The 26647-nt window shown below is 41.7% G+C and overlaps 1 long non-coding RNA gene across 1 annotated transcript; it reads left to right on the plus strand.

Annotated features, from left to right (window-relative positions):
- The first annotated feature begins 1470 nt into the window (after positions 1-1470).
- Positions 1471-18942, plus strand: LOC112846549 (uncharacterized). Its single transcript, XR_003219556.1, has 2 exons — positions 1471-1548; positions 18644-18942. It is a non-coding gene; the product is annotated as an uncharacterized LOC112846549 (long non-coding RNA).
- Positions 18943-26647: the final 7705 nt, after the last annotated feature.

Below are 26647 nucleotides of genomic sequence, written 5' to 3' on the forward strand. Positions count from 1 at the left end.
ATTAACCCTATGAATATGTCAGTGCCATTAGGATGAAATTATTGTGTCACCAACATTTTAACGTTAGACATAATTTTAACAGCCTCTGTAAACTAATATCCTGGCTTGCTCGAGGCTGCCGTTTTCTCTGACAGTTTCAATCAAAATTAGAAATGTTGCTCTGTGACTGAGAGAACTAATAGAGCTGCCTGTTGTGCAGTTAGTGTCCAAAACACGTTATTCATGGTTACATACAATTTTAGACTGATGTGGGCAAAAGCCTAGCGTAACGTTATTATGACGGACACATTTTATGAGTGAGCTTGGCTTTAAGTGACTTACAGGTTTCTTTGAAAAATACTTTCTTATATGCAGGTTCTTCCTCTTTGCTATTGTCCTCCTCGCAGCGCAGGCTTGCCGCTGCTGAAACTAAACAGAGCTCCCTGAAAGGCTCAGCCAATCACATTGGCCATATTTGTCACATGAGGTCGGACTCCAGTAGAGAAGTAATTTAACTCTTTCTGCACCGCTGGGTGACTGAGATGCTGACAGATCTTTTTTTTTTCTTTCTATCGGGTTTGGGGTTTTTTTTTTACAAGAAGCGATCAAATTATTGGTGGGGACAATTCAATAATCGCTGGATATTGGTGGGGACATGTCCCCTCCGTCCACGCCAAATCGACGCCCTTGGTTCAGTGTATACAAACAGCTGTAGCTCCATAAAGGCAGCATGCAGAGACTCACAGTGTCTTATAATGAGAGGCTGCTTTCTCTCACACATTATGTTCACTTATTATCAGCACATGTTGTTGTTCTGTGGAAGCTAACATCTTGTAGTTTCTGACACTTTGCATGTTTAGCATGAGGCTGAAATCCCCCCTCAGTGGGTCACTGGTGACCTGCTGGATGTTCAGAGGTTCATTAAATCCAACATGACTAAAAACTCAAATGTCAAAGGAAATAAACAAAATATTTAAAGTCAATCATTCTGAACATAATTGTACTTTGACCTTTAACCTCTCTGCTCTGTGTTGGTTCCTCTTTTAGACCAGGAAATCATCACAGCTGAGTCTGGACAAGACGTCACTCTGACATGTCGAGCTCCAAAGATCAACATCATCACACGTTTACAGTGGAGCAGAGAAGACCTAAAGCCAGAATTTGTCTTTGTGTACCGGAATGGAAAGTTTGTTCCAGCCAACCAGCATCCATCTTTTAAGAACCGGGTGGATCTGCAGGACAGACAGATGAAGGATGGAGACGTGTCTTTGATTCTGAAGGATGTGACGACTGATGATGGTGGAAAATACAAGTGTCATGTCTTCATGAAAGCAAGATCAGATCAACCCACTTTGGAGTTCTTCAACATCATCTACCTGAGTGTTGATCCTCCAGGTGAGTGAGTAGAGTTGAGTGTGTGTGTGATCAGAGGTGAAGCTGCTTCCTGGTTGTTGATGTTTGTTTGTTGTATGGATGAGCTGGTGGATGTCAGAGGTAGACAGATGTTTCTCCAGCTGTTGTCTTTGTGGCTGGTAGTCTAGAGTTGTAGAGCAGCATTGTTTGGGTAAGGTTAGAGCAGAAACAAAGACATTTATGAATCAGTCTCTTCTTCTCTTGCTCTCTAACTCGTCTGTAAACATGTGTGGGGAAACTCAATGTTAAAGCCTACAGCTGGAGGGGGAGGGGAGGGGTGAAGCTGGTGGTTGTGAGCATAGCTGGACTGGCCATCTAGCATACCGGGCATTTGCCCGGTGGGCCGATGGTGATTTTTCATTTTTATGGGCCGATGGGGTTTTTTTTTCGTTTTTTTTTTTTTTTCGTAACGGTATAAACACTGGAAGGTGGTGGATTGGCCAGATGCTGGGAGATGTGTAAAAATAACTCAGTTGTTTGGTGGTGGCTATTGCGGAGCTTCCACTGATTGAGTAACATTAGCAAGTGGTGGAGGCGCAGGTGCAACACGCTGGCAGGTGGATGACAGAAAGGTGAGGCAGGAGGAGGAGAGACCCGAGGCGGCCGCTGGTGTCGGTCCGAGTATCAGGGGAACTGAAGTTCAGGTAAGACGTTATGACCTGCAGTCTATCTGGGTCAGATATAAACCAAGTTTAGGTGGAGTTTATTGTCGTTGTGCTGACTTTTTACAGTCAGTTACAATAACTCGTCCGTGTATTAGCTAGCATGACGGAGTTTATACACAGCTGGGTGAGTGCTATGATGTTACCGATGTTGACATTTATTTTATTCGTAAAGCTAATTAGTTTCCAACCGTCCCGGACAAAACGGAATCGTCTGGTATTCAGAGAAAATATTCGTGTTGAGCTGAAAAGGAACGCGATTTGTCCCGTACTTCAGCTAGAATGAAAAAGACACAAAGCTGGATTTAGTCTGTGTCTATGCTGCAGCTGTTTCTTCTTCACTCGTTCTCTCTCCCCTGTTGTTATTTCAATCATGAGTCTGATCACTGATCAGCTGATCGTCTTTTCTCTCTTGTTTATTTATCGCCCACTTTGCACCAGAAAGAACCAGCGGATGTCGCGCTAAACAACAGCAGCAGGTTTAAGCTTGATCAGCTGTTGTTAGAATTTATTTAATATTAATTTCTAGTATCAGCTGATGTTTGCTGGAGCCACATGCGTAAAAGCTGCTGGCCATGATGTCGGTTTGGTTATCTGGTGAGAGGGAAACATGCAGATGAAACCAGGAGATGTCCTTACTGAATCATCAGAGCTGAACAGGTGATGGAGAAACAGGTTTACCTTTAGGTGACATGAATGAGTTGAAGGGAAGTTATGAACTGTTTCTGAGAGAAAAATAACATCAGGATCCTTTTCTACATAGCTGACAGCTGGTAACTGTGCAGGGGCGGGTCTAGCAAAGTTTTCCAGGTGTGTGTGTGTGTGTGTGTGTGTGGGGGGGGGGGGGGGGGGGGCAGGTAGGGCATTAACAGGGAAAGGGGGGCACAAAGAAATACTTTTCTTTCTTATTCTCATTTAAAATGTCTATTTTTTAATAAATAATCATCTGAATCTTACAACAAACTTTTTCATCTGATGTAAAATGCATAGAAATCCGTTATTGTACATAGTAATTTTTTTTCAGGGTCCCATCATAATTTCTTCAGAAGTAGCTAAGTACTATATATGATGCCAGTATTTTCCCACATTTTCGTTTAGTTTGCCAGGATTTTAAATCTGGGCTGGAATGGTGTGAGGGCCATTGTCATACACATGTGTAGGTGCTCATTGGTGAGCCTGGAATGATACTTAGTTGTGGCAGGTTCAGTTCTTCCAAACTGCTCTTTCAGGGCCACATCTGCTTGGAGATCAACCAGTTGCATTTGAAGAGGCCCAGCATTTGCCCACTTGAAGTGCTGTATGACTTCCTTTGAGAACCCTCTGACATCAGTGATGAGAAATGGGTTCTTTATGAACATCGTGAGCTGCGGTCCAAAGCTGAAGCTATCAAAACGTTTGCTGAAGTTTTCAATCAGCTTATCAACAAAAGAGGACACATCTCGCTGTCCCTGAACCTGTTCCATCACTGTTGGGAACTGTGTATAGTCTCCTTGCAGGTCTTCTTTGAACACTTCAAGTTTCCTCTGAAAGGAGCAGACAGCTGTCATCAGTTCACAAATTGAATTGTCCTTGCCCTGCAGCTTCAAATTCAGTTCATTCCAGTCGGCGCGGGATTATATAAAAGTCGAACCTGTAAAGTACCTCCGTTGATTAGTGTGTTTGTGAACGACTTTGCTACTGAAGGCTGCCTGCTGAGCTGTGTGTTTTTGTGTCACCAGGAGTCGTGAGTCAGGAACGTCGTCAATAGGGGAAATCACAGAGTGGAATCGGGTTTTTGGAGTTGTCACCTTTTCACTGTTATGGACTCGTGTCCTTGGCCAAGTTTAGGTGGAGTTTATTTTCATTGTGCTAACTTTTTACAGTCAGTTACAATAACTCGTACTGCGTACTAGCTAGCATGACGGAGTTTCTATACAGCTGGGTGGGTGCTATGATGTTACTTACTGATAGTGAACTTTATTTTATTCATAAGGTTAGTTAGTAGAGTTGCCAACGGCTCCTTAAAAAAATGGAATGGTCCCTCATTCAGAGAAATTATTACACTTGTCGTATTGAGTTGAGAAGAGACGCAGTTTGTCCCGGACTTTAGCTATAATGAAAAAAAGACACAAAGCTGGAGGTATTCTGTCCTTACGCTGCACAGCTGCCTCTTCTTCTCTCATTCTCCCCCCTCCCTCTCCTGTTGATACTTCAATCATGAAACTGATCAGTGATCAGCTGATCCGCTTTTCTCTCTTGTTTATTTATCGCCCACTTCGCGCCAGAAAGAGGAAACCAGCGGATGTCGCGTTAAACAACAGCAGCATGTTTAAGCTTGATCAGCTGTTGTTAGAATTTATTTAATATTATTTTCTAGTATCAGTTGATGTTTGCTGGAGCCACAGCTGTAAAGCTGCTGGTCATGATATCAGTTTGGATATGTGGCAAGTGGGAAACATGCAGATGAAACCAGGAGATGTCCTTACTGAATCATCAGAGCTGAACAGGTGATGGAGAAACAGGTTTACCTTTTAGGTGACATGAATGAGTTGAAGTTATGAACTGTTTCTGAGAGACAAATAACACCAGGATCCTTCTCTAAGTAGCTGACAGCTGGTAACTGTGCAGGGGTGGGTCTAGCAAAGTCTTGCCAGGGGCCAGGTAGGGCATTAACAGGGGGCACAAAAAATACTTTTCCTTCTTATTCTCATTTAAAACATCTAGCTTTTATTAAATAATTATCTGAATCTTGCGAACAAAGTTTTTATCTGACGTAAAAAGTATAGAGATCACACCTATACCAACAAGACAGCGTACATCACTGTCACAACAGCATTTGTTTTCATTCAAAGGCTTTATGGCTTTAATACCTGGTGGGCCGGTCTCTAGTCAAATTGCCCAATTTTTTGTCCCAGTCCAGCCCTGCAGGTTAATACTGGCAATGTCACCATGCCAGCTGACTGTATTTCATCATCAGCCAGTGTTGTTCTTTATACATCAATATTACCAAATTTTACCATATGGCAGCAGAGAAAGTATTTACTTGCTTTCAGGTTTCATTCAAATGTTAGTCTTTTCATTTGTTTCCCCAGTTTTTTCCTGTTTCAAAATCTAACACCAGTTTGTAAGAAGATTATCTTCTTTTTTTAATAGGCAGATAAAGTTTTGCATTGGCTAATTTGCCAATTGTATGTTAAAAATGTTTGTATTTTAATATTCAAAAATGTTTTTGCCCAAAACATATGTGCCCTATATGTCAGTAAAAATACTATGCAAATATTGCTGTCATTGAATGCTGAGTAAACACTGACAAAGCTCTGATTGTATCTCTTGTACTTTATCAACGCAGTATCTAAAAACTTTGCACTGTAGTGGTTAAAATCTCATTCTAATAAGAGTTTAAAGCGCATTCAGTTATTAGGTTTATAGGGTTATTGAATTATGGTTAACGGTTGGTAGAATTTTTTTTAACATTATCTGCCAATTACATCTGCCACCCTTCTCCAAATCTGTGCCCCTACCTGCCCCCCCAACAAAAATTTTCTAGACACGCCACTGCCAACATCATCAAATATACAGTTGAAACCAGATATTTACAAACTCTTCAGATCAAAACACAAACACTTTTTTAATTGTAACATCAAATCAGACTAAATGTTTATTTTTTAGATTGATAAATATAAAAAACATATTTGTTAAATTTAAGAGTAAAAAGAGAAATTGTCTGTATTTCTTAATTGCAAGTGGCACCAAATTGTGTTCAAAATTGAGTCACACTTATGGAGCTCCACAATTGTTTTCCTGGTGTTTTGGTTGACATCTCTTGATTTTCCCATTTCAAAGAAACAGGCTCTGTGTTTTGCCTTATATGCATCCACAGGTGTGCCACCAATTTACTCACATGGACTCTACTAACCTATCAGAAGCTTCTTCAGCTCCGAATGGAATCGCCTGGAGTTTTCTTATTAATTAACAATAAACTTAGTGTATATGTACTAAAAATAGACAGCACTTCTTTCTCTTTATTCTGGCATTTAACTAATTCAAATATTAGATAGATATTTCAATATTTATTTATCTAAAACAAAACAAATTTACTGTAAAATGATGTTCCATTCATCCATCTTCATCCGCTTTATCCGAGGCTGGGTCGCAGGGGCAGCAGCCTAAGCAGAGACGCGCAGACCTCCCTCTCTCCAGCAACCTCCTCCAGCTTATCCAGGCGTTCCCAGGTCAGCCGAGAGATATAATCTCTCCAGCGTGTCCTGGGTCTGCCCCGGGGCCTCACCCCGGAACACCTCACCCAGGAGGCGCCCAGGAGGCATCCGTGTCAGATGCCCGAACCACCTCAACTGGCTCCTTTCGATGTGGAGGAGCAGTGGCACGACTCTGAGCCCCTCCTGGATGGCCGAACTTCTCACCCTATCTCTAAGGGAGAGGCCAGACACCCTTTGGAGCAAGCTCATTTCTGCCGCTTGTATCCGCGATCTCGTTCTTTCGGTCACTACCCACAGCTCGTGGCCATAGGTGAGGGTAGGGACGTAGATCGACCGGTAAATTGAGAGCTTCGCTTTTACACTCAGCTCCCTCTTCACCACGACGGACCAGTGCAGCATCTGCATCACTGCAGCTGCAGCGCCAATCCGTCTGTCGATCTCTGGCTCCCTTCTCCCATCACTCGCGAACAAGACAGCGAGATACTTGAACTCCTCCACTTGGGGCAGGAACTCATCCCTGACCCAGAGTGGGCACTCCACCCTTTTCCGGCTGAGAACCATGGCCTCAGATTTGGAGGTGCTGATCCTCATTCCCGCTGCTTCACATTCGGCTGCAAACCGTTCCAGTGTGAGCTGGAGGCCTTCACCCAATGAAGCCAACAGAACAGCAGAGATGAAATTCTGAGGCCACCGAAGTGAAAGCCCTCCGCCACTTGGCTGCACCTATAAATCCTGTCCATAAAAATTATGAACAGAACCGGTGACAAAGGGCAGCCCTGACGGAGCCCATCACCCACAGGGAACGAGTTCGACTTATTGCCGGCAATGCGAACCAAGCTCTTGCAACGGTTGTATAGGGATCGGATGGCCCGTAGCAATGGACCAGGCACCCCATTATCCCGCAACACCTCCCACAGGACACCCCGAGGGACACGGTCGAATGCCTCTCCAAGTCCACAAAACACATGTAGACTGGTTGGGCAAACCCCCATGCACCCTCAAGTATCCTTGAGAGGCTAAAGAGCTGGTCCAGTGTTCCGCGACCAGGACAAAAACCGCATTGTTCCTCCGTGAATTGCTACCTTATCGTGGTGGAGGGGTTTGTGTGTCCCAGGGATCCCAGGGGCTATGTTGTCTGGGGGCTTTTGCCCCCTGGTAGGTTCTCCCATTGCAAATTGGTCCTTGGTGATGGACCAGACAAAGAGCAATTCAGAAGACCCTTATGAAGAGAACATCGAGGGAACAGTTTACCCTGCCCGGGATAGGGTTACCGGGGCCCCGCCCTGGAGCCAGGCCCGGGGAGGGTGCCCGAGGGCGAGCATCTGGTGGCCGGGCCTTAGTCCATGGGGCCCGGCCAGGCACAGCCCGAAGAGGAGACATGGGCCCATCCTCCCACAGGCCCACCACCCGCAGGAGGCGCCATGGGGGTCGGGTGCATTGTGTGCCGGGCGGCGGCCAGGAGCAGAGGCCCTGGCGGACTGATCCCCGGCTGCCAAGACTGGCAATAGGGACATGGAGGGACATAAAATGATGTTCAACAGTAAAAAAAAAAAGGTTTTATGTTTTTTCCCTAATGTGTATGTAAATATCTGGTTTAAACTGTGAATATACTGCTGTGTATTGAAATTCTTCCTGTTTTGCATAGAAACATACTGAACAACATACAAAGCATATTACATAAAATAACATCTACCTAAGTTTTTTCTTTGAAAGAAGCCCCTTATGTCCAGTGTTATGTTCATCAGTACATAAATGAAACCAATTTAGAGTGCTTTGTTTAGCCATGGAGGGTACACCTGAAAAACAAAACAAATTTCCCACCTGTGGGACTAATAAAGGCCATCTTATCTTATCTTATCTTAAAATATGAAATAAACACATATGTAAGCTAAGACTCTGTCAGGGTCTGACAGCGCCCTGACCGGTCGACCTGCCAGTGTGTATATTTGTGTGCGTGTATGTGTGTGTCTCTCCTATCGCCCTGTCTTCCCCTCCGGCTCCGCTGTGATGTGTTAGGAGGTAACCTAGCAACAGGCTACCTCCGACCCGGAAGTGCTGTCGCCCGAAGCTGCTGCACCAGCTGCTGCCAATCAACTACCATCTTCAGCAGGGCTACTTAATGGTGTGGCTGAGCGACAGACAGCGCTGGAGTATTGCACTAAGCCCGTTAGTGTTTTTGAGCCGCTAACGTTGTTGAAGTACTGTTTGGTTTACGTACTCATTTTGCTGTCGTGTGTGTTCGGACACAAAGGAAACACTTGGAGGAGAGACGGGCACTCACTACCACGCACGGGCTTACACGGAAGGAAGGACGCACTACCACTATTATTGCACATTTGAACTGTTGTCACCTTGCTGCACTGTAAATAAATGCACTGTCCTTATATCTGAGCTCCGCGCCTGAGTCCACTCTTTAACAACCGTGACAGACTCTTTAAAAAAACAGCATTGTTGTTGTTCGGCTTTTCATTTCACCTTTTGTTGATTCAATCGAAGAGCAAGCAACGTAATATGGGTCAAGTGATCAGCTTGATATCAATCTTTTATGATACACCACCATATTTACATTATTTGTACAGTATGAATGATTTGCTTTGGTACCTGGTTAAACTTAAACTCTCCTCTGTCTGCCTGTCTGCGCTTCTCCTACAGCAAACACGCAGGCATCAGCTTCTCCCCCCTCGCTCACATGCGTAAGTGCTGTGCTCAGTCACCTAGTGCCTGAGCTTGGATCATACCAAAATTAGGGGGAATTTACGACTGTGTCTCGAAACTGGTCTTGGTCTCTAGACCGGTTTCGAGACATCCAACTCTAGTACTTGGTACAGCTAAATATCCTAATCAGTATTATAGTTATGTCAAAATCTGCACAGATGCATCAAAGAATACAGCCAACCAAAGCGGGATAGCATCTACTGTTCCTGAATTTAATATCAAGGTAGGGAAAAGGATCAGTGACGATTTATTAGTATACACAGGAGAAATGGTTTCCATATTGTTAGCTGTCCAGTGGATTGAAGAAACAAAACCAATAAGATCTGTGATATGCTCAGACTCAGGCTCATCACTGGCCAGTCTGCAAGACATTCTCTCAGAATGCAGACCTGACATTCTGATAGAGATCCAGCAAACGTTATTCAGAATTATTATGATGGAGCTTATGGTCACGTTCTTATGGGTACCAGCGCATCATGGAGTTAAAGGAAATGAAATGGCAGATAGGACAGCAAAAGAAGCAACAAGGAGACCGATGGTAGATATGGTTATTAGTGTGAGTAGGATGGAGATCAATACAATACAAAATGAAGGAAAGGCGGCAAAAGCAATGGGAGGAAGAGAGGAAAGGGCGATGTTTTTACAAAATCCAAAAGAAGGTGGGGGAAATGAGAAATACAGGAAGAAACAGGAGAGAGAAGACGATTATATCTCGACTGAGATTTGTACACACTGGTTTGAATAGCACATTACTTTTAATAGTGAAACACTGTACAGTGGAGTGTGAGTGCAGTAGGGAACAGGAAACAATATAACATGTTTTATTGCATTGTCAGAAGTATGATATTGAAAGACGACAACTGATCAAAAAGCTGTACAATGTGAAAGTGAAGTCGGACTTGATTGATTTATTTCATACAAACTCTATAAGTTATCAGGCTGTATTTTGTTTTTTAAGACAGACCCATTTGTTCCACACCAGTTGTTGGTGGTAATGCACCATTTTGCTTATTGCCTACCGCCAATAAACTCTATAAAGTAGAAGAAGAAGAAGCTAAATATCCCAGAATGCATTTCGTCCAAAACCCAAACGTGGCAATTGCGGAGGAACGCAGCAATCGCGGAGGAGCGCGGCTAAAAACTTTAAAAAAAAAATTTTTGTGTCACAAAATAAACTTTGAAGTTATTTTCACGCGGGAATGTAGCTGTGTAAGCTTCAAATATCTGATCGATTTATCAAGATATCATATATTTCCAAATGTGCTGTTACGTCTGTTACCCACCAGCTCCATAACAGACCCGGAGGTCAAGGATCACTAGAGCTATGGCGTTATTTTTGTGCCACTATTCTGAGCGCACTTAAAAAAAAATATTACAGGTGCAAGTGTTGCATTTTGAGGAGAAATTTATTTTGAGGGAAACAAAAGCTAAATTTGAGCGTACAAAATTCATTGCTGCGTACACAAAATGTATTGCAGTGATTGCTATTATCCATATACACACACAATAGCAGCCCCTCTCGCTCAGTTTTTGCATTTGCACTTGCTCGCAATGTGTTGCTTGAGCTCTCAACATTTCTGCCTGTGTGCGTTCAACTCTTTCTGTACACCGTTATAACTGTGCCACAAAACCAACCTATCGAAGACGTGGATGCAAAAAATTCTGATTGGCTGTTTTGGTCTCCAATCAGCTTGAAATGGCAAAATGAAACATCCCATAATGGATTTCGTCCAAAACTCAAATGAGTACTGGGGTTAAACATGATATATAAATCACTTAGGTAGCTTCTAAATGTTTGGTTTATTTCAGTGTTTAATTTGTTCCTTAGTAAATTGGTTTGTCTGAGATTAAAGTTCAGCTTCATAACTTGACTGCTTTATTTAATACTGAAGTCTTACTTGGAGAGCTGTCAGTATATTTTGAATTTCACCTGTCATATCCCCTGATGTAAAATGTTCTCTTGTTGTTTAAACAGCTGACTCTGAATTAAATCTAACATTGAAAAATATTTACATTCAGGAGGAAACATTTTCATAATATGACAACAGCTTATCAAGCTTAAAAGTGCTGCTGTTGTTCAGCGCAACATCAATGGCTTCCTCTTTCTGGCGCAAAGTGGGCGATAAACAAACGAGAGAAAAGCCCATTAGCTGATCATTGATCAGTTTCATGATTTAAGCAGCAAACAGGAGAGGGAGGGGGAGAGAATGAGAGAAGAGGAAGCTGTGCAGCGTAAAGATGCAGAATAACTCCATCTTTGTGTCTTTTTTTCATTCTAGCTGAAGTACAGGATAAATCACTTCCTTTTCACCTCAATACAGATGTATTGTATTGTAATTGGTCCAGCCCACAGTTCATCATGACCAATTGGCTAATCCACCACCCCATATGGAAAAGATATATATAAATCTTATAAAGTTTGTATCTTTCTTTTGTGAAACTTGTATGAAAAGCATACAAGAGTGAAAACAGATATAAGATCCCTTGAAAAATTATATAAATGAAACTTGTATGTTTTGGATACTTACTAAAACAAAAGTGGCCACTTTCATGAGTAAATCATAGAAGTTTTTACTATTTCTTTTCCATATGGGACCTTTCATTGTTTATACCGTTACAAAAACAAACATAAAAACGGAAAATCACAGAAAGAGTTGAACGTGCAGTGACAGAAATGTTGAGAGCCCAATCAACACATTTTGAGCAAGTGCAAATGCAAAACCTGAGCGAGAGGGGCTGCTATTGTGTCTGTATATGGATAATAACAAACACATAAATACATTTCTTTGAACGCAGCAATGATGCTCAAATTTAGTTTTTGTTTTGCTCAAAATAAATTTCTCCTCAAAATGCAACACTTGTACTTGCAAATTTTTTTTAGCTGCGCTCAGAATAGTAGCACAAAAATAACGCCATATTGAGCCGGTGGGAACAGTGAACTCTCGGCACATCGTTTTCAAACCCCCCACGGTCTTTCGCTACTCACGTAAAACATGATATAGAAGTCTCTTAGGTAACTTCGAAATGTTAATGTTTGGTTTATTTCAGTGTTTTATTTGTTCCTGAGTAAATAGGTTTGACTAAAGTTAAGCTTCATAACATATTTATCACAGTTAAATTAAGAGGGGACAGCAGTAAAGACTCCGGACCTGTGACATCATTAAGTACACTGGTGTTCCAATTATAGAAATCGCGAGTCAATGCTCGCGTTCTCGGCAAGGTTCATTAAATCCAACAGGATTAAAATGTCAAAGGAAATAAACAAAATATTTAAAGTTAATCATTATGATCATAATTGTACTTTGGCCTTTAACCTCTCTGTTCTGTGTTGTTTCCTCTTTTAGACGAAATCATCACAGCTGAGTCTGGACAGGACGTCACTCTGACATGTCGAGCTCCAGACAACAACATCACAGGTGTAGAGTGGAGCAGAGCTGACCTGGAAGATGAATATGTGCTTTTGTCCCAGGATGAGCAGTTTTATCCAGACAACCAGCATCCATCTTTTAAGAACCGGGTGGATTTGCAGGACAGACAGATGAAGGATGGAGACGTGTCTTTGATTCTGAAGGATGTGACGATTAATGACACTGGAACATACGAGTGTCGTGTGGCTCAGAACTCAGAAGAAAACATGAAGCTCATGAGTCGTATCAGCCTGAGAGTTGTAGGTGAGTGTGGTGTTTTTGTTCTTTTTTTCTTTTTTTTTTGCTTATTTTCTTAAAAGTTTAACATGAGTTAAATCTCAAATTGAAAAAGAATTCAATATTTGAAGTAGGGATGCACCGATACCGATACTGGTATTGGGTATCGGGGCCGATACTGTAAAATGTGTGTGTACTCATACTCGTAAAAGTTAACCGATACCAGATACCATGAACCGATACCAACTTATTTCATTAATCAGAGGGTGGCTTGTCATTTCTGTTGTAGTTTTTTAGATTGGCCACTAGGGGGACATCCCGCGCTAAATAGGCACAGGGTTAGGCGAGTGAGACTGGCGACTCCAGATAAAAAAGAGAAACTGGAGGCTGCTGTAGCTAGACTAAACAAAATGTCAGCAGTGTGGACCAGAACAGCCAAATTTAACTCAGGTTTTGGAAAAGCGATGAAAAATGTCAAGAGAAAATCCACCGGCAGTTAAAATAACAGAGGCTCTGACTCATCGCTCTGGATGACCAGCCAATGCCGGTGGTGGAAAACATAGGATTGCACCGTCTTCTCAGCATACTCGAGCTGCGATATGAAATTCCCAACCGCCCATACATCAGGGAGATAATGGTGCCAAAACTTTCTGAAGAGGTAAAGACAAGCAGTGTGTGCACGATGTCAGTCCTCGGTTTAAGGGCACAGTGGACTGATGAGGAGTTTGTTCGTCAATGCCAAATACTTTACTTAATACTTATCGGCAGGGAATATAATAAAACCTGTCTTCCAATTAATTGTATTTGTGTGTGTGTGTGGTAGAAGTATCGGTTTTTGTACTCTGTATCAGCAAGTCCTCTGATCCAAGTATCGGTATCGTATCGGTTTGAAAAAATTGGTATCGTTGCATCCCTAATTTAAATAATTCTGGTGATATTTATACTTTCATCTTTTTATGTTAACCCTTTAAAACCGGTGGGAGCGGGCACGCTCTGTTTTGCGTAACTATTTTTAAATCCCGGTAGCACTGCAACCACTAAGCTAGCGCAATAATTTTTTTTGCATATGAAACCGGAGGAGTTGTACTTACATCTCATGCCATCAGCTTGTCCTAGGTCACAATTTTTCCACATATAGCTTTGCAAAAACTGCATAAAAAGCGCTTGCAGCAACAAAAACATAATATTCCAGAAACACGCTTTGCCGATCCGATCAGCTGTTCATAACACTTCCTAGGTTGGAATAGAACATTCACATGTCCACCATGACCTGCCCGAAACCGGAAGTGACATCATTTTCGCGGAAATGTAGTTTTTTTTTTACCATCAGGGCCTCATGAGCCTGTACTGGTGTTTTTAAAAGTTATCTTTGACTTGATGACTTTCTGTGTCGTTTCTGGGATACTTTGGACTCATATTGCACTGTTGGAAATAGTTTATTTTGATGCATATGCTGCTTTTTTGCAAATTTGCACTATAACTCTTATTTTAGTTTTTCCAGCAGTATATAAAAATTGGTGTATCTCAAAAATAAAACTATGCAGACATTCAAAATAAATTTCCTGTGGTGGGAAACTATTTTGTGCAACTTTTTTGTATTTACAGTTTTGAGGGATAAGCCTCTTACATTTCTCTAACTAGAAATATATGTTAAAAAAACAAAAACAATTTTCAATTTTTTTGTAGTTTATTGCACTTTTTTGCAATTTATGTAATTACTATGCACTTAATTCATACATACTATTTAAATTTGGGCTATAATGGTTGTATGGATGTATAGCAACTTGAAATGCTCCCAAAAATGGCACTACAGCACGTAAAAATATAATATAAGCTCTGGCGGACTTGGTTCTATGGTAGATCTTAAAGGGTTAAGGAGCCTAATTGATCGTCTAATTAAGAGCAGGACTCTGAACAACAGGATGTGCCCTTGACAGTCTATCATAAAACTTTAACCTCTCTGCTCTGTGTTGTTTCCTCTTTCAGGCAAGAAAACCATCACAGCTGAGTCTGGACAGGACGTCAATCTGACATGTCAAGCTCCAAACAACAACATTATAAGTGTAGAGTGGATCAGAGATAACCTGAATAAAAATGTTCTTTTGTACAAGGATAATAACTTTACTCCCGACAACCAGCATCCATCTTTTAAGAACCGGGTGGATCTGCAGGACAGACAGATGAAGGATGGAGACGTGTCTTTGATTCTGAAGAATGTGACGATTAATGACACTGGAACATACGTGTGTCGTGTCTTCATGGCAGAAATACACCCATGGCAGCTCAGCATCATCGACCTTCATGTTATTGATCCTCCAGGTTAGTGAGTAGAGTTGAGTGTGTGTGTAATAAGAGGTGAAGCTGCTTCCTGGTTGTTGATGTTTTATGGGCAGAAATCTGTGCCATCAGAAACTGAATTTGAATAAGTTAAATTTGAATTTGAATTGCTCAGATTGAATCTGAATTGTAACTTGAATAAAAGCTTTTGAAAACTGAATTTGAATTAGTCTAATTTGAAATTGAATTTATGGTTTGAAAATGATCATCACTAAATTGAAATTGAATTTTATATATTGAAAATGAATTCATTTGCTTTGAAACTGCATTTTATCCTTTAAAAATTCAGCTCTCGAATAATTTCAGTTTCACTCTCACCATTCAGTTTCAGTTCTACAATTCAGTTTTTTGGGACTTACATCCGGTTCCGGTTCAAGCGCAGAATAATAGAACTACGTTTTTGCTAGCGGACTGAAAGTGTTACTGACTGAAGCTTTTATTCAAGTTACAATTCAGATTCAATCCGAGCAATTCAAATTCAAATTTAACTTATTCAAATTCAGTTTCTGATGGCACAGATTTCTGCCCATGATGTTTGTCTGTTGTATGGATGAGCTGGTGGATGTCAGAGGTAAAAAGATGTTTCTCCAGCTGTTGTCTTTTTGGCTGGTAGTCTAGAGTTGTAGAGCAGCTGTCACGGCGAGTAGAGTGAGCCGTGTGGAAATATTAAAGGAGGATCCAGTCGCAGGCACTCGTGAAGGTGAGGTGGTTTATTTAACACAAAATGCAAAGGGAGAAACAGCAAACGGGACTGGAAACTATTTAAACTGGGAACAACTAAACTACTGAACACAAACCAGGACCTGAACATGAAGGAGGCTGAGCAGAGGTAAAAGACGACGGACAGCAGGGAGACACACAGATGAAGCGGGGTGGATACACAGACGGACCAGCAACTACAAAGACAAAAGACGCGACTTAAATACACACAGAGGCTGTGTCCCAATTCAGGGTCTGCACGCTTGAAGTACGCATTTCAAGTGCGAATACATCGCCACGGGACGACGGCTGTCCTAATTCAAAGTGTACTTCAAATGCATACTCCAAATGCGCCGTCGATTTCCCCAAATATCAAGCGTGGTCCGGTGCACGCTTCGTGGTCCCATATATCCCACAATTCATAGTGCAGCGGTGGGTATGGATAATTTTGCCGCAAAATACGGCAGAAGGGAGCGGCTGAAGATTGAATTGGCAAAAGTAAGTACTGAATATGATGTCACTTATTTATGTGCGAATGTTTAAGAACATTAAAACATTACTGTTGGCCACATGTCGGCAAAGTTATGTGACATTAATGATGTTTGTACTTTGAGCGTTTACTTGGTTTTAAAGCCTCTACTTCCAAATATATATATAGTCGACCTTAATCTTACAGAGAATGTGATGATTTTGTGGATAATTAAAGTCAGTCATATATCCACAAACACAACAAGCTGAAAGTCAGTGATGCTGCTCGGTTTGCAGTCCTGAATATGACGGCACAAGCAGGATTCACTGCACTGTTAATGTTAGCTATGTTATATTGCTGCCTCTGTTCGGTGGTGTCGAGCCAAACGGACTTTAACGTGTGTTTGAACGAGCTGACGGTTCAATCGTTAAGCTGAAAGAAAGATGCTTTAATCACAGGAGTCACACATGTGTCCACTGTACCATCTGGGACTCTTCTTGTTTAGCACTCGTAATAACACAAACACTAAATCCTCCTTCTCTTGTGCTGTTTTGTAGCAGTGTATACACCTGAGACTGTCACCTGTCTGTCTGTCCTGCACTCTCTCTCTGTTTCTTTCTCTCTGATTGTGGAATAAAAGTATGAACATGTGTTTATAAGTTACACTTGTGTTTGAATCCTGCAGCTTATCACACATTTGATTTCCATGTGTGACGACTGCAAGTGTCCAGAGTGAGGACAGACTGAGGGACCCACTGCTGCACATCATCTGTGAGGCTTTGCACCCCTGATGATCCACCAGGACAAACTCAGCAGTGTGTGAGGAAGAGGAGGAGGAAGAGCCAGCAGCAGCTGACAGATGGAGAGAATAGACAGACTGTTCCCTGTTTGTGAAGGACTGCTAGGAAAGTTTAACATAACTAATTGTCTGTCCTGAATCAGTCTTATTAGGTAATGTTCAAATAATGTTATCATCCCAGTGTTTTCAGTGTGGGAGAAAGTACTCAGGGCCTTCAAGTTACACACTATGAAAGGCAGCAACAAGTTTAATATTCAGAAACCTAAAGTATGTATCAGCAGCAGAATGGAGCTAAAAATAAATGTTTGTTTCAGTTCTATGAAGCTTTGAGTATTTTGGATTAGTAGCACTGCTGTGTTTGTTGCATCATATTACTGTAATTGTTTATATGCTTTATATATTCTGAGGTAAGTTGATCTATAGTGTTACATCATATTCTATAAGGATGTTATGTGTTTGTTTACTTTCTGCCCAGTTTGACCCATTTAGCAGAAGTCAGCCTGTTTAAGGCTCTGATATCTATTCTGTATGACTTAAAGCAGTTATGACATGGTCTGATTTTCTCACCCAATAAAGGAATATTTTATATATCAGTCTACTCTTCATTCTATCAGACACAGTTATCACAGCTCGTACAATTTCCTTTTTACACATATATGTAAGCATTGAGCCAAATTTAGTAATGCCAACATATTAGACGAACAATATTTGTCTGTTATGTATAATATATCTATATATACGCTGTCAAAGATACTTGTTTTTGAGTGAAGATTTAAGGTGATAGGAAATATAAATAACTGCAACTTTAATCTTTGACCCAGAGTTCAAGCTCACTGCTGTAATATGTAATATATCCTGTAATATATATATGTATGTATATATATATATATATATATATATCTGACAATACATATAATATTGGCCATATTATATTTACATTAACACAGTGAGATGATTTTAGTGTCATTAACAACATTAGCTAATTGTTATTTGCTAACTAATCTTAAATGACTTTTAAGTACAGAAATGAAGCCCAACTATCATGTTTTACAGTCCCGTGGTCTCAGCCTCAGATACTCAACTAATCAAAGTGATGTCATGACAAAAATGAAGGACCAACAGAACATTTTTTTCTCCTTCATTTCTGTCACACAAAGCTGTATGACACGTTTCTCGCAGTTAGTATCATGGTTGCTAGGCAACCTGAACAGCGCGATGAAGGCTAGACCATCCCATTTCACAAGCCTCTCACTTCCGCACTTCCCGTACTTATAGTACGCACCGACCGTAGTACGCGTAGTGTGCGTACTTCAAGCGTGCATACCCTGAATTGGGACACAGCCAGAGAAACACAGGGAGATTACACACAGGTGGGGAACACAGCTGGGAGTAATCAACAAGACGAGACAGAGGTAAAACTGAACACACTCACATGAGACGCAGACCTTCACAATAAAACAGGAAACAAGAACACTACACAAAGACGCAGACTCGACACTGAGAGACAGACAGAAAATGACACATGGAACTAAACCCACACAAAACATGAGAACACAAATCCTAAACATGAATAAACAGAAACATAGAACTCTAGTAATAATCATCATCATAATAATAATACTCATAGCACCCAAAACACAACAATCATTCAAAATTAAACCAAAACATCAGAACTCAAATTGCTGGGTCGAACCGACCCAGAACCATGACAGCAGCATTGTTTGGATAAGGTTAGAGCAGAAACAAAGACATTTATGAATCAGTCTCTTCTTCTCTTGCTCTCTAACTCGTCTGTAAACATGTGTGGGGAAACTCAATGTTAAAGCCTACAGCTGGAGGGGGAGGGGAGGGGTGAAGCTGGTGGTTGTGAGTCTGTGAAAGTGAATCCTGCCGGTGCCATAGCTGCTGAAAACGTACTTAGTGCAGACACAAAACGTCCATCAGCTTCAAAGTGTGTCAGAAAAATGTCCACATGATGACTGATGGATGAGAGAGGTCCCATTTTTGTTGTTGTGCACAAATCATTGAACAACACAAACACTTAGAGCTCCTTTCAGTGCTGCCTGTTTTGTTACTGCACACATTTCTGATGGTCCTACAGTCCAACGTAGCAAACATCTCCCTGAAGCCTCTTCCTTAGAGACCAAAGGTTGGATCAGAGCAGCTGAAAGGACACATCTATGAATGCAGGCAGAGACTTTCTCACAACCTCACACTTCATCTGATCAGGTTTAGACTCAGGTTCTCTGTTAGTCACTGAACGTATAGAATTTCATTATGTAAGATTGCAAGAATTCAATAACAATTAGCTTCTTATTTATTGTAGGTACAGGTACACTAGGTATTCCTTAAACCCCTTAAGTAGATCTGGACTTTGACCTTTAACCTCTGTGCTCTGTGTTGTTTCCTCTTTCAGTTGAGAAAAACATCACAGCTGAGTCTGGACAGGACGTCACTCTGACATGTCGAGCTCCAAACAACAACATCAGAGTTGTAAAGTGGAGAAGAGCTGAACTGGGCGATGAATATGTGCTTTGGTACTGGGAGGGATACCTTGATCCATCCAACCAGCATCCATTTTTTAAGAACCGGGTGGATCTGCAGGACAGACAGATGAAGGATGGAAACATGTCTTTGATTCTGAAGAATGTGAAGATTAATGACACTGGAACATATGAGTGCCGTGTGCTCACAGCAGGAACAGACTCATGGAGGTCCATCAGCATCATCTACCTGACTGTTGTTGATCCTCCAGGTGAGTGAGTAGAGTTGAGTGTGTGTGTGATCAGAGGTGAAGCTGCTTCCTGGTTGTTGATGTTTGTTTGTTGTATGGATGAGCTGGTGGATGTCAGAGGTAGACAGATGTTTCTCCAGCTGTTGTCTTTGTGACTGGTAGTCTAGAGTTGTAGAGCAGCATTGTTTGGGTAAGGTTAGAGCAGAAACAAAGACATTTATGAATCAGTCTCTTTTTCTCTTGCCCTCTAACTCGACTGTAAACATGTGTGGGGAAACTCAGTGGCTCCACTGTGAGAGCCACCTCCATCACTAAGTAGCATATCAAACATATTACATTGATACAAATTAATAACATGCTGTGTGGTTAAATGTTTGTGCATGTTGGAGGTATTTCCCCTCTTTGTTGTGATCAGTGTCATTACTCAAAAAAAGCAATTATTACACAGAACACTTTAATGCAGTATGTTACTTAATAAGTAGTTGCACTAGTCATTACTTTCAGATTTCTCCCTAACATCATGGAAACACATTTACTCATAGTTACCATTTAACAATATCAATGTATGAGCTACAGCCCGACACACCAACACAAATCGCTGTGCTGATACATAAAACCTTTCTCTTAGTATTTATGCATGAACACAAAACTGACAGCTCAAAGCAAAGATGAAAACCAGCACAAAGAGACTTTAAAGTGATCGCCGGGGTCTGGCTACTGGTCTGGGGTCAGCATTCACTCAGCTTTAACATCACTCTGGGCTCTATGCTGGCTTTTTTTTTTTTTTTGCCTGTCCCGTTTGGTTCTTTTGCCATCAGAATTATTGTCTAAAGGCGAAGAAAGATGCCCAACGGATTTACTTTACCAAATGGACCATCCCAGCCTTGCTGTATTGTCCATTTGAAAGAGCTAAGGAGAGCCCCAGTTGAGGGGTCACTCAGCAGCCGCGGAGCAGAAGCCGGGGGAGGTTGCAGTGACATGCCCATGAGCTCCGCCGGCAGCCAGCTGTGCCAGATTGACCAAGCCCAAGGCCGAGAGGCCGAGGGCACCCCACCCCTGAAGGGGCCCGAGCGAGCCCCAGGCTCCAGGCCCTGACAAGCAGCCACCAGGAGTGAGCCGGTGCGTACCTAGACGCCCATCCCCGGACACAAAGAACCACCAATGCACTGATGTCTGAGGGTGTCTGCCACTGGCAGGGGGAGTTGTGGGGGGAGATAGGCCTCCATACCTTGGAGGTCCTGTAATGTCCCTAGAAAGGTGGCGTCTGATACCCGACCTGACATAGAGACAGACAAACAGGCACACACAGATACAAACATCCATTCCCACCCTCATGCTCTCATATGCAATTACTCAATACTCACCCAACGTGGAGACAGACATAAATAGACACTGTACACACAATCACACTCCCCAAGCGTACTCTAAACCCTAGGTTTAGGTACCCTTGCCTCTGGAGGGGCAAGGGTACCCACTACCTGGGTCTGCACCCAGACCCAGGTACCCTTTTCCTTGGGGTGGAGACAACCAGACCGCCCCGACTCGGCAGCAGCAGGGAGGCCCCACGTTCCAGGTCCCAATCAGATGGCCAACTCCTCCTCCCAGACCCCCCGCCCCAACAGGCAACAGAGAACGGGGGGATATGAAGACTCCGAACCTCCCTCCGCCCACTCATATGTAGTGTTGATGCATGTGTTTTCTAAGGTACATTTAAAACCCAGGAGGGCATGGACTATCTGCCATAGAGCAGCATGTAAGCGCATAGCCCCTCCTGATAGCCCTCAATGTCTACGTGTATTTAAAATTGAGAAGTGGGCAATGACTCCAGGGGTGAGGTTGTACACCCTTATGTTCTTCTGGATGCCGTATAGCGTGCTCACCCCCAAGGTCCTATATGTATGTGTAATGAGAGCGTGAGTTTGTGAGCCCCCCGGGTGGCTCGATGCAATGGCGGCACCCTGTGGCAGGGCTGGGCCCCCATACACCCACCCGCCCATGACCCCAGCGACACACCAACCAGGACCCAAGCACCCAAGGCCCAGCAAGGGCCCCAGCCCAGAGACAGAGCACCCCCAGAACCCCACGCCCGCCCTGGACCCACCCAGGGGCAGCTAGGCTACCAGGTCAGTAACCCACGTCCGTCAGCACAGTCCATCCCCTAGCCCCTGCTGCACACAGCCACAAGGAAACCATCACCTAAGAGCCAACAGAGCCCTTAACAGGCCATGACCGCAACCCCAGGTTGAGCCCTCCAAGGAAGATGCTCCTGGGGAATCCCAAGCCTGTCCCTACCCCCACACCAATCACAACAGCGAAGGTGGGACCAAACTATGTGGGACCAATCTCTATATTGGTTAGAATTAAGATTATTTTTATTTTTCCAGTTCATGAGGACTGTTTTCTTGGCTATGCATAGGGCAGTGAAAACCATACGGGCTATATTCTTTTCTGTAGTGACATTATCTAAGATGCCCAATAAACACACTAAAGGGGAAGCTGGAATGTTACATTTCAGACACTTTGATAAGTCTTCACATATCTCACGCCAAAACTTCTGAACTGGTGGACAGAACCAAAGAGCGTGGATATAATTGTCCGGTGAATTGATTTGGCAGTGTGAGCAGTTGGTAGACGTAAAGCCCATCTTGAACATCCGATGACCTGTATAGTGTACTCTATGTAGTTTTTTGTATTGAATTAATTGAAGACTGGGATTTCTAATTAAATGAAAGGTTTTTAAGCAAATCTGAGACCAGAAGTCTTGGTCTAAGTTAACTGATAAATCCGCTTCCCATTTTGCAATAGGAAGTGATATTGATTCATCTGTTTTAGAAAGCATTCTGTATATTTTGGAAAGTAATTTTGCGGTTTTAAGAGTAAGAAATTGTACCACACTTGATGGTGTTTGTAGTTCAACTTGACCAGGTTTAAATTTCTTTTTTACTATGGATTTAATTTGTTGATATTCTAAAAATCTTTGGGATGTTGATCCCATATTGTGTAACTAGTCTGTCAAATGGAATAAACTTTGTTCCTTCTAATATATGTTCTAAGTATTTGATTCCTTTACCACTCCAATCTGGAAAGTTTATGATTTTGTTTTGTATTATGTCAGCGTTGTTCCAGATAGGTGTACGTTTGCATGGGATTAATGGAGACTCCATCAATTTTAGAAAGCATTCATATCGTTGTATGTTTGAGCTCATAGGACACTGTCTCAGCTTGACTCTGGACATACACACACAAATACACATACACTGATTTGCACACACTGATCCCCCCTCCCCTTCCAAACGCCTTCGATGCTTGTGCTCTACCGGAGAAGATGGTAGTCGACTGGACCAGCGCAGGCATGCTGCAGGACCGGAAGCGCTGTCTACACCGGCTCTCTCTCACCCTTTCCCCGCCCTGTTGCTTGTCTTGTGTTTCTATGGTGTATTGATAGTCATGTGCTTTTTGTGCTGAGGTGTTTTTTCTGTTATCAAACTGTTCTCCCACTACGAGCTCAGTCTGAGTGGAGTTTTTTCTCCTCCTCTCTCCTCATGTTACGTATTTTCGTTGTTTTTTCTTCCTATCAGCCTACCTTCTGACATGTCTCCCCAATGTGATGTTTGTGTAATGTTGGTCAGAAGGTTCCTTTGTAAGTGCGCATGCGCCATTAGCGTGCTGCCTGCTGTAACCCTAATTTCCCTCGGGATTAATAAAGTATATTGATTGATTGATTGATTGATAAATGGTAGGTCTGAAATCCCTAGAAAAGTGCTTATTCTACATCTAGCCAAGGTTCGTGTAAGAAGGTATGTTTTAACCATCCTGAGATAAACTGAAGCCTGTTCGCTAAGAAGTAGTGCTGAAAGTTAGGTAGTTCTAATCCTCCTTTATCCTTGGTCTTCTGTAGTGTTTTTAAGCTTATATGTGGGGGTTTATCTTTCCAAAGGAATTTGGACATATATGAATCTAGAGATCTGAACCAATCTTGTGATGGTTTAGTTGGGAATATTGAGAATAAATAATTTATTTTTGGTAAGACCATCATTTTTATAGCGGCAACCCTTCCCATGAGTGATATGGGTAGACATTTCCATCTAACCAGATCGCCTTCTACTTTCTTTAAAAGTGGGATATGGTTTAATTTTGTTAGATCTGCAAGCTTGGGAGAAACATTAATACCTAAATATTTTATATTTCCCGATTGCAGTGGAGTAGAAGAGGAATTATGGAAGGAGCAATTAATCGGAAGGACTGTAGATTTTGACCATTTAATTGAGTAATCTGATATTCTTGCAAAAGAGTTTATCTATTCAATCACCCCAGAGATATTGGTTTGTGAGTTTTGAAAAAAAAAAGTAACACATCATCCGCATAAAGACTGATTTTATGTTCCACGTTCTTGCATTTTATGCCCTTAATTACTGTATTCTGTCTAATTGCTGTTGCTAGTGGTTCAATAAAAATTGCAAACAGTGAAGGGGAGAGTGGGCATCACTGCCTGGTGCCCCTCAAGAGACAGAAGCTGGAGGATGTTTGGTCATTTGTTTTGACACAATCTGTTGGGGAATTGTATAATATTTTTAACCAGTTTATGAAAGAGGATCCAAAACTAAATTTGTGTAAAGTCGCAAATAGAAATTTCCAGTTAACTCTGTCAAACGCTTTTTCTGCATCTAAAGAAAATATTGTAGTTTCAAAGTTTTTACTGAATGAGTAGTCTATCAAATTAAGTAATCTACGTGTATTTGTTGATGACTGCCTACCTTTTATGAAACTAGTTTGGTCAGGATGAATTAAGAGGGGGGTTATTTTCTCTAATCTCTTTGAGAAAGCTTTGCAGATTTTAAAGTCTACATTTAGAAGGGATATTGGACGATAGCTTAGAGGATATACAGGGTCTTTTCCTGGTTTTAGCAGGAGATTAATGTTTGCAGAATTCATATTTGATGGAAGTCTGCCCTTTTCTTTCAAAGTTCTGTAAAAAAAAACTGGTGCTAGAATCGTCCAGAATTCTTTGTAGAATTCTGCAGGAAAGCCGTCTGGACCTGGAGCCTTATTATTGGGCATACTTATCAGGGCTTCCTGGAGTTCACCTGGCGTCAGGAGTGAATCCAGTGCCATTGCTTGAGTGTCTAATAATTTTGGAAGAGTTATGTTGTCCAAAAACTGATCAATTTCCTTTTTAGATGAGTTTATTTGTGGTGAATACAACGTTTTATAGAAATCCCTGAAAATTTTGTTTATTTGTTTTGGGTCATATACTGTGTTCCCACATAAATCTTGAACAGCGCATATAGTTGTTTTTTATTTATTTATTTTTTGCTGGTTTGCTAGAAATTTATTGCCATGTTCATAATTTTTTAAGCGTAGTCTTTGTACTAAGAATTGTGGGGTTTTTTTTAAAATTAATTATCTCATTTAATTCTAGTTTTGTTTTGCATATTATGTTCAATGTTTCCTGATCTTGGTGTTACATGTAGGCTTCTTCTAGAGATTTGATGGTTTTTTTCTAATTCCTGAATATTTTTGTTTTCTTCTTTCTTTTTATTTGATGAGAAATAAATTATTTTGCCTCTCATCACAGCTTTCCCTGCTTCCCATAGAACAAATGCTGATGTTCCGGGAGCGTCATTATAGTCTAAATATAGAGTCCATTCTTTTTTAAAATATTTAATAAAGTCTTCATCTTTAAGCAGTGATGTATTAAATCTCCAGTTTTTACTTGGCGTAGTATTGTTCTTGTGTATACAGGAGCATGATCGCTGACCGCTATAGGGTGAATCTCAGTGTCTGAATTGTCACTCAGCAGTGAGCTGCTGACCAAAAAATAATCCCGACGAGAGTAGGAGTGATGGACATGTAAGAAGAAAGTATATTCCTTACTGTTGGGGTGAAGGGAGCGCCATGCATCGCAAAGACCTCCAATTTGTACATGTAAATGGAGAGTCCTCTTCACACACTAAGGTCAATTGTGGAGTTCCACAGGGCTCAGTGCTAGGACCAATTCTATTTACATTATACATGCTTCCCCTAGGCAGCATCATTAGAAGACATAGCATAAATTTTCACTGCTATGCAGATGACACGCAGCTCTATCTCTCCATGAAGCCAAGTAACACACACCAATTAGTTTAACTGCAGGAATGTCTTAAAGACATAAAGACCTGGATGGCCGCTAACTTTCTGCTTCTTAATTCTGATAAAACTGAGGTTATTGTGCTCGGCCCTGAAAATCTTAGAAATATGGTATCTAACCAGATTCTTACTCTGGATGGCATTACCTTGGCCTCCAGTAAGCCTGTGAGGAACCTTGGAGTCATTGTTGACCAGGACATGTCCTTCAATGCACATATTAAACAAATATGTAAGACTGCTTTCTTCCATTTGCACAACATCTCTAAAATTAGAAATATCCTGTCTCAGAGTGATGCTGAAAAACTAGTTCATGCATTTATTACTTCCAGGCTGGACTACTGTAATTCACTATTATCAGGATGTCCTAAAAACTCACTGAAAAGTCTTCAGCTAATCCAAAATGCTGCAGCAAGAGTACTGACAGGGACTAGGAAGAGAGAACATATTTGTCCTGTTTTGGCTTCCCTTCACTGGCTTCCTGTTAAATCCAGAATTGAATTCAAAATCCTGCTCCTCACATACAAGGTCTTAAATAATCAGGCCCCATCTTATCTTAATGACCTTGTAGTACCATATCAACCTATTAGAGCACTTCGCTCTCGCTCTGCAGGCCTACTTGTTGTTCCTAGAGTATTTAAAAGTAGAATGGGAGGCAGAGCCTTCAGTTTTCAGGCCCCTCTTCTGTGGAACCAGCTTCCAGTTTGGATTCGGGAGACAGACACTATCTCTACTTTCAAGATTAGGCTTAAAACTTTCCTTTTTGGTAAAGCATATAGTTAGGGCTGGACCAGGTGACCCTGAATCCTCCCTTAGTTATGCTGCAATAGACGTAGGCTGCCGGGGATTCCCATGATGCATTGAGTTTTTCATTTCC

Source organism: Oreochromis niloticus, linkage group LG3 (assembly GCF_001858045.2).
Source record: "Oreochromis niloticus isolate F11D_XX linkage group LG3, O_niloticus_UMD_NMBU, whole genome shotgun sequence".
NCBI lineage: Eukaryota > Metazoa > Chordata > Actinopteri > Cichliformes > Cichlidae > Oreochromis > Oreochromis niloticus.